Source organism: Lactuca virosa, chromosome 3 (assembly GCF_052849685.1).
Source record: "Lactuca virosa cultivar CGN04683 chromosome 3, Lactuca_virosa_CGN04683_v6, whole genome shotgun sequence".
Taxonomy (NCBI): domain Eukaryota; kingdom Viridiplantae; phylum Streptophyta; class Magnoliopsida; order Asterales; family Asteraceae; genus Lactuca; species Lactuca virosa.
Genome location: NC_136428.1, coordinates 36,679,039 through 36,687,644, shown reverse-complemented (window position 1 = coordinate 36,687,644; position 8,606 = coordinate 36,679,039). Strand labels below are relative to the sequence as shown.

The 8,606-nt window shown below is 37.1% G+C and overlaps 1 non-coding gene across 1 annotated transcript; it reads left to right on the top strand.

The window, feature by feature from the left end:
* Window positions 1-5,591: 5,591 nt before the first annotated feature.
* Window positions 5,592-5,698, top strand: LOC145168064 (small nucleolar RNA R71). The gene has a single exon (XR_013741657.1). It is a non-coding gene; the product is annotated as a small nucleolar RNA R71 (small nucleolar RNA).
* Window positions 5,699-8,606: the final 2,908 nt, after the last annotated feature.

Genomic DNA, 8,606 nt, shown 5'->3' with positions numbered 1-8,606 from the left:
CTTTGATATTTTCTCTTTGATTTCTTTGAATTTACCAGCTTTTTGTTTGACTTTTGGTATCTTTGAGCTTTTGATTCTTCAGAATTTTTGATCTTTTGATTTTCTTAATTTGACAGCTCCAAAATTCATACAAATTTTTTTTTGCAAGTTCTCTCTTTTTTTATATAACTCACTTTTTTCACTAAAATCCTACATGCTTAAGCAAGGGAGCTTAATTTCAACCTTTATTGGTTAGATGTATTAATCTAAGTGCAATGACTACATAAGCTCTCCTAGATAGATTTCAGGTACACGCTGCAAAACTTGTTACATCGTACAAACTATCAGATTATCTTTCATATCTCACGACTTTTCACTAAAACTTGGGAAGCCACAAATATACTATAACATATGTTAGCTCAGTTAAACATTTGAGCTCGCATTGGATCATCTCACGCAACACTAGCAACTTAATTTTTTAATTGTTAGTAGATTTAAGTTTTAGATTATTATTTCAAATCTATAAGAAATTTTTTAAATTTTCTTGCAAATTTTTAATTTTAATACTTAATTTCCTTTTCCAACCCCTACCCCACACATATTTCATACAATGCCCTCATTGTATGCATAAAACCATAAAAACAAAAAAAGGGAGAAAAATGAACATACTCCCTTGGGGTAGTAGTGGCGAGATCAGTTCTTGAAGGTGTGTGGAAAACTCGAACATCTCGAATATGTAACTGGAACTTGGACTTCGTTGATACGCATGAATGTGACGGAAAGATGTGAATTAGAAACTTGCATCTTCAAAAAAATGTGGACCATAAAATCTTCAAAGAAAAGCATCTCAATGCGGGAAAGATACGCCACATTGTAAGAAAAAGCAGAGTAAAATGTCATATTTAACCACTCACGACGTGAGTATGGTATAAATTGATGTTGAAAACGTGATGGCATTGATCTCACGGCGTGAGAAGTAATGCCTCACGTCGTGAAAACTGGGTCTTGGCAAAATGCAGATTTTCAACAATTCTTCTTTTCAAATAAGATGCAATTGATCTCTTAATGGATTAAGACTCTTCTAAGACCCTTATTTTTCCGGAAACCCTCGTTTCTCTAATCTCTCTTCGCACACGAGGTTCACCCCACACTAATAAAAAATTATGGGCTTCGACTCGTTTCTCTAAAACACACGACTTCTCTCGCTTTCTCTTGTATCTTTTTTTTCTTTCTTCTATCGATACTCTTATAATTCTGCCACCCAAACAAACATTTGGTGGAAAATAGAAAAAAACCATCACACAATTCGGTTACATGTTTAAGACATACAAAATAAAAATAAAAACACACTAAATAAAACACACCAAAATAACTAAGAAAATAAAAATGACTAAAAATAAAAAAGATAAATATGAATAATCGTCTCCATCATCTCTCGCTCCACTGGTCCCGACTCCATCTCCCTGTTGCGACCAAAGCTCCTCCCAAGTCGGAATATAAGGATAATGAGGAGGCATAGTGGGTGGTCTCTCGATGTGAAAATGAGAAAATAAGAAATTTATGGCTTCGTTACGATAATTCACACCATCGCGAAGATTATCCAAATAAGTACCAACTTGACTTTGAAACGGGTCGGTTGGTACCCCACCTCAAATTTTTGATGTGGTTGTTGTCCCCTTGCACCCCGTGCTCTCACATTCCTTCGCCCCTGGGTCTCGGTTGCTCTTCGGGCTGACCAATTTGTTCCCCATCATTTTCAGCATGAATACTCCAATGTGAACCCATATTAATAATGACATGCATGGATTCCAAATAATCCAAAGATAAATCGTCTTCATCCTTGCATGTCAAGGTACGAGTCAAGCGAGGCATAAAAAGAGTATAAGACCTCGCCAAGCGAGTGATAAAGTGTCCACCCGCTATTGGGCTCTCGGCTCATGATGTTACCGACTTGCTTCCCAAATAGCTAGCAAGAAGGTATGGAATATTAAAGCAAACGGCCGGATCAATAATAAACCATAAAAAGAATAAGTTGAGACTTGTGACCTTGTCTCCGTGCTTCTTATTTTTAACGGAGAAAGTAACCAAGCGATGAAGGAGTCGGTGAATAGGTGACCGAATGTGAATCTCTTGCGAGACACCCGAATGGAATGCCCCGTTTGCAATTGTGGACCAAAAAATCAAAACCATTCACCCCCGAAGGATAATCTCACGCATTCGCCCTCAAAAAGATGTCAAAAATTTGAGACCTTGTTTCATTTTGCTCATAAATGCCCATCCTCCAAGAAAATTCTATGAGACTACACTCCCGATATTCGCCCCAAAGGCGAAAAACGAACACCCGTGCAAAATAAGGATCCACCGTTCCGTCTTCAAATGAGACCGAAGCAAAAAACTCAACACATAATTCCATAAACACCGGCTCCCTAATAGGAAATAAATTTTGCCACCAATTACAAGTGAAAGAAAACACATCCCCAATAAATGTATTCGTTAAATATGGGGTCAATTTCGCCATGATTACGATTTCGTCTAGTTTAGTCCAATCAATACGTGGATAAATGGCGAATTCTATGTTGTATAACCATCCAATCTTGTTTTTGAAGTTACTCACCACACTTTGACACATGTTAACTGGAAGTTGGTATAATGGGTGAAGGTCGAACACATTTATGTGGAATTGCTCATTGGTTCTCCTTGATGCCATTTTCTGTAAAATAAAAAATAAACAAACCCAAAGGAAGTAACAAAGATCACATATTCAGCCAACAAATCTCAGAAAACTCTTTGAACTGAACTCACATCGTGAGCTCGAAGCTACGTTGTCAGCCGTGAACGACAGATGTAGTCGGCCTAACAGAAGGACAAATCAATCCAAAATCAAGGGTGGGGTTTACTTAGGCTTTGATTCTAAGTCGAAAAATCAAACATGCAACAACATATTCACAAATAAAAGAACTAATCTCAACATATTAGCCTTCAAGAACAACCCTAACCCTAAATGCACCAAAATAGCGAAATTAACAAGATTAGAGAAGGAAGATCTTACCGAAATAGAAGTTTAAGCACAAAATTGAGAGAAGTTCAAAGAAAATTGGAACAAAACCGAAGTATGGGGACAGCCTCTTCTGTTCGTTCGTGCGTGAGAGGTTGAAAATGATAGTTTAAAGTAATAGTCAATTGTTTGAAGTAAGGTATAAAATGGTCCCCCCCCCCTCCCGTATTTTTTATGGCTCATGTTGTGAGGGGTAAACCTCACGTTGTGAGCTTTAAGCTGTGCCAAAAATTGGGACAAAATTAATTCTCACGTCGTGGTGCTTAGTCCTACGTTGTGGTTTCAAGGTTTTTTTTCCCAAAAAACTATTTTTCTTAAAAAAAATTCAACCACTCTTTAAATTTAACCCAACACTTGATTTTTTTTACTATATATTAAGATTAAGATGACTATGATGATGACTTATCCTAAAACTTGAATAAAAAAATGCAAAAACTAAAAGAAAAATGAAAAATGCAAACCGAGCTCGGGTTGCCTCCCGAGAAGCGTTTCTTTTTATGGAGTCATGAGCCAGACTCCGTGCTGTCCTACGTGGTATTGGTTGGAGATACGATATCCATTTGCTCCTTCTGTTCCCTCCATCTTTTCTTGTAAACTTGCACCCTTCGTAAATATGTTTTTTTTTAGAATTTTCCTTTTTCGTTTTAGAATCGCCTTCCTCGTGTTTCCGCTTTAACCCTTTATTTCTCGCAGCAAGATCAGCTTCTCCTTTTTCTTTTTTTTTTGTTCCCGAGCTTCAATATCCACCTTATCCAAAGTTGGCTTGCTCAAGGCTTGTGTAATTTCTTCTTCACTTAATTCGTCATTACTTGAGAAAATAGTTTCCTCACTTTCTTCCTTATCTTGAGACTTTTGTGTTTTAAAAGCGAAAACCTAAAAGACCATTGGAATTGAAGCTCTTTGCTTGATACGCTTTAGTTTTTCTCTTGTTTGAATTTCTTTTTCCATCAATTTTTCTAACTCCTCAAGCGCATTATCTTCATCCATATTGAATACTTCATTTGAAGCAATATCCTTCTTGAATCCATCTTCAACTCCAAATGTCATTTCCTCATTTCCCACTCGCAAGGTAAGCTTTGACTCGTGAATATCCACCAAGGCTCGTACGGTATTAAGTAAATGGCATCCAATGATAATAGGAACATTTTCATCCTCCTTCATATCTAGCACCACAAAGTCGATTGGAAAAATAAAATTTCCAATTTTTACCAGTATGTCCTCAATTATGCCTCGAGGACGAGTCACAAAACGATTTGCCATATGAATTGTCATCCTTGTAGCCTTCAATTATGGAAGGTTGAGATTTTGGTAAAACGAATAAGGCATCAAATTAATACTCGCTCAAGAATCGACTAACGCAAATGTCTTTGTGTTATTTCCAAAATCACATGGAAGTGTAAGGCGTCTGGGATCTCCCATTTTCTTTGGTATCCCCTCCATAATAACCATGGAACTTTGCTCACTAAGAACTACCCTGGAAGTCTTCTCTAATTGTTGGTCAGTGTCAAGTAAATCTTGAAGAAATTTTGCATATTCGGGAACTTTTGCTAAGGATTCAATAAATGGAGTATTGACTAGAATACCTGTAACTTGTTGCATAAAATATTTATGTTCTTGTTCCCAAGGATGCACTCTGGCTCGACAAGGAAACGGTAAAGGGAGTTGATAAGCTTGAGCACAAGAAAGATTTTTCTTCCCATACCAAGACCACATCGTAAGGGTTAGATCCTCATGTCATGAGGTCGGTGTTTCAACAACATTTTTTTCTTTGATTTTCATCCTCTTTGGCTGTTTTTTTCTTCTTCTAATGTCTCCAAGAGCTCATATATAGTGCATTCTTCAGTAGTTATATCCATGACTTGTGGTTGTGGTTTATTATCGGGATTTTTTGGAGTAACCGTTCGTTAACTATTGTAGTTAATTTGCTGAGTTGAGCCTCGATATTTTTAATGGACGCTTGATGATTTCTCATGTTAGCATTAGTTGCATCGTGAAGTTTTTCAGAAGCTTCCATGAATATATGAAGCATTAACTCTAAATCCACTTTTTTCTAGGGTTGTGGTTGTTCCTTTTGGTAAAATCCCCGGACGGTTTGCTTATATTTTTCTTCTTTTTGTTTCTTATACTCCTCATACGGCAACCATTCCTTCTTTGGATTTCTCCAATCTTCATCATAGAGGTCTCCACTAGAGTAGCAAACTTGAGCTTTCCTATTCCCGTTTTTGTCTAAATGGCAGTCTTTTGTCAAATATGGCCCATTGCAATTTCACAACCTACACATATTGCGTGTATGGATTGGTCCATCTTTGTCATTCTTCGATCCATGTTGCTCAATATTGCCAAAACAGCCGCCATGTCTTCCGAAGCACCATTTCCGATTCCCCTAGATCCATCATTACGAGGGTTGTGGTACTCCCATGAATGATTTGAAGATTCTTCGATTAGTTCCTTAATTTCAGTGGAATTCTTCTTTGTTAAAGGTCTTTGAGAATAAAGGAGTTGCCTTGTCGTTACGTTCACCCCATCGTAGAAGATCGATACTTCTTGTTGCTCATTTAGATCTTTTTGGGGACAAATCCTTATTAACCCCTTATATCGTTCCCATTCCTCATACAAAGACTCCCCCATTTGTTGCTCGAAATTGGTTATGGCTTTCTTAAGTTTAGCAGCCTTGGATGGTGGGAAAAATTGTTGGAGGAATTCTTCACACATCTTTGTCCAAGTGATGATTGTGCCTGGTGGAAGTGTCTTTAACCAATCTTTTGCAGCTCCTTTGAAGGTAATAGGAAACATTCTTAACAACATTGTTTCTCGTGGTACATTCGGAACATTGAATTAATCGGCGATGTTATTGACTTCATCGAGGTGTTTGTATGCATATTCATAATCTTTTCTAGAGAATGGAATATCCTTTAGCACAGAAAGGATGTGTCCCTTGAGCTCGAATGTAGAAGTAGCAGGAATTGCGGGTTGCACAAGTCCTGGACCGGTGTCTTCACATATTCTCTTCTTGTATGCCTCCAACGTCATGTCGGCAATGTCCGACATTATGTTTATGGGCTCGCTTTCAGGTTCGCTACTTTTCTCTGTTTCTGTTTTGGGCTCGTAACCAGCGTCCTTTTGCTAGGAGGTCTCTCAAAGCTTTCAAATGTGCTTTCGTTTTTTAGGATGTTGCTCGATCCTCCTACGTTTTTCGAATGTAATGATTTGATCTTCAAATTCTTAATCTTCAAGCAAGCTCTCCTTCCAAAGTTTGTTTTTCGCAGGTTTCTGACCTCCAAATTCGAGTATCTCAGAATATCCTTCCTCCAAAAGCTTTTCTAATCGTTAATGTAAGGATTATATATAGTTTTTCCAAAATACATGGCTCACGTCGTAAGAACGGACCCCTCACGTCGTGAGCTCGGTAGATATCCGTATCATGCAAGGATTCTACTTTTCGCTTACTAATCTTCTAGAATTACCCTCCTCACGTCGTGAGAATTGATGTCTCACGTCGTGAGATTGGTTTTTTTTGCTGAAATCTTCTTCTTTTAAGCTTCAATCCTCCAAAGTTCCAATGCTTGTCACTTTTGGTCCTTAATCTTCAAAAGTGTCTCAATTGGCTGCAAAATACAATTTAATTCAATAACTATCACTTATCTTTGCAATTAACAAAAATATTACTTAAAATGTATTAAAATATTGCCTAAAAATGTGTATAAAGTTGGCAATATCAAAATACCCCACACTTATCTTTTGCTTTCCCTCAAGCAAAACTAATTTTTAGGTTAAACTTTCATCACCAATATCACATAAGACAATCCATTTTGAACTCAACCATTATACCAAGACCTCAATGTGCATATTTGTGTCTAAGGTTCCTAAAAACTTCCCAATCCTAAATACTCACAATCCTTTTGAACCTTCACCCTTTAGCTTATACGACACTCATTTTTACAACAAGGCGGCATCCACCATTATTGGCTACCATCGTGGTTATCTTTGATTTCCGGCCAACCAAAACGCAAACACACACCTGAAAAATTGCAGCAGCAGTACACACACATACACGAAACACGAGCATCCACTGAATACGCACACAACTCAGCCACACTCATGGTGGCAGACGGTGGTCGGAGAGCGACAGCAAAACGGGACAGCCGCATGGGGCCGCAGCGGCGGCGTAGCGTCATAAAAAAAAGCGGAGAATGAAAGATGGCGCGACCCTTAACTGAGAACGGCAGAAGCGAACACCATGAGCATCTTTTCTTCCTACTTCTCCTTTGTCACGACATCCAAACTTCATTCTTCGTCTTCTTCGGCAGCAAGAGCAGTGGCGATGTTGGCTCGATGGTTCACGACGACGCAAAGCGGGTGGCGGCGGCTGAAGGTTGGAGGGATAAGTGTGGCGACTACAATAGTTATAGGATTAGGGTTTGAGTAAGAAAACGGGAGGCAAAGGAGGGGGTGTCGGTTTTTAGCCTCGCCTCCTCCATTTTAAAACTTAATTTCATTTTAACACTTCCAGTCCCTCCTTCCCACTTATTTTCTTCAAATTAAGTCCATAATTTACTCTATAGCTCCCTGATTCCAAAATTCCTTTCAATTCAGGACTAAAAGTTACCAAACAACCCCCCATCATCCACAAATCTATTCATAACTAGTCCGAAAATTACACTTTAACCCCCGATTTCCAAAATTTATAACAGTTAACTCCTTATACTAATACTCTAATAAGTTATTACAGATTTAGGGCTAACATAAAAATATAAAAATGGATCTCGGGGTTTTAAGGTTTATTATTTATTTGTTTATTTATTTATTGATTTATTTTATTTTATTTATTTTATTTTAAACGGAATGTTACACACTATGTATCTCATGTGTTAAGGATACAAATATAGTAAATTTTAATCAAGTATCACTCAAGGTAGTGACCCACAATGTGATCTTGATGTATTTCAGTTCAATACTAGTTCTCTGACAAGTATCTACGAAACTTGGTTACAGCACATTGCCTACCTTTATCCAGTGAAAATCAACCAATCCAATTCATATTGGTTTTACATCATAATTGCACCCAGAATTATAACCGACTATGAACTTTTAGAATAATAAGATTATTCATGGATTAAACATGATAATATAGAACACAACAAGTATTGATGTTATGATCATATCCCAGTATATCAAAAAATAATATAATAGTTGTTGTCACGATGTTCCATTATTAATATACTAAATCCAAATCAAAATCCCATTTGTAGAATAATAAACTCTTATAGATAAAGTGTGACCATTCATACTTAGCTTAATAAAAAGACTTAATTAATGGGTTCGACTAAATTTAGTTTGTATGAATTATACAAATACTATCATCTCCATATTTGACTTTACTCTAGGTATGGTTAAATATCTTGGAGTATATGATTGGTGTTCTTTTGTGACATAGAGTCTCTTAGCTTGATTAAGTATACTTTCGAAGTCACAAAGATTTATATGTGATCCTTGAATGGAAGAAATCAACATAGTTTTTCAATGAACTCATTCATCCAATCATACTAGATTTCAACTTCTAAAGTAGTCTATT